Genomic DNA, 634 nt, shown 5'->3' on the forward strand with positions numbered 1-634 from the left:
TCTCTTCTGTTGCTACGGAGAAAAAAATTAATAAAAAAGAGACTTTCTTTACTTTTACACAAAATGTGACATTCAAAATAACTGCAGTCTCAATACTGTCTGCCTTTTCGATGACTCTTAGATGATTAAAAGAACAAAACAAGCGTTGATCTCGAGCTGAACGTGCTTCCATCTGTCTGACTGTCCCTGAAATAAAATAACTGATTCCTGGAGAAGTAGAGAGGCTGGTCCTGTTGATCTGCCATGAGAGGATGAATTAGTAGGAAAAGGGGTCTTACTTGATTGAAACCAACTTGTGTGATCTGAGGGCAAGTGGGGGTCACTGGGTCAACCAAAGGCTGTGGGATGAGCCAGGAAATGAGAGATGACCACATTTGAAGCATAAAATCGCAAATGGACACAGTAGCACAGTAAGTGACTGGCACATAATGAAGCGAGTGTGTGATCTGTATTATGACTAAAATGAGGTATACACACCTTATAGACCTGGTCCAAAGTGAGACAGCGGTTTGCTTCCGGTCGAATCGTCCAAAAGGAGATCTTGCCATCGGGAGATGTCTCCCGGACGAACATGTCATGCAGTGAGAGATTATGACGTATGGAATTCTAACAAAAAAAAAATGAAACAAATCAC

General features: G+C 41.5%; 1 long non-coding RNA gene across 1 annotated transcript; it reads right to left on the reverse strand.

Annotated features, from left to right (window-relative positions):
* LOC107735113 (uncharacterized) lies at nucleotides 1-602 on the reverse strand. Its single transcript, XR_001639295.1, has 3 exons — nucleotides 478-602; nucleotides 279-338; nucleotides 1-12 (listed from the first exon to the last, which is right to left on the reverse strand). It is a non-coding gene; the product is annotated as an uncharacterized LOC107735113 (long non-coding RNA).
* Between the last annotated feature and the right edge of the window lie 32 nt (nucleotides 603-634).

This window comes from Sinocyclocheilus rhinocerous, unplaced genomic scaffold (assembly GCF_001515625.1).
Source record: "Sinocyclocheilus rhinocerous isolate Xijiao unplaced genomic scaffold, SAMN03320098_v1.1 C35793189, whole genome shotgun sequence".
Taxonomy (NCBI): domain Eukaryota; kingdom Metazoa; phylum Chordata; class Actinopteri; order Cypriniformes; family Cyprinidae; genus Sinocyclocheilus; species Sinocyclocheilus rhinocerous.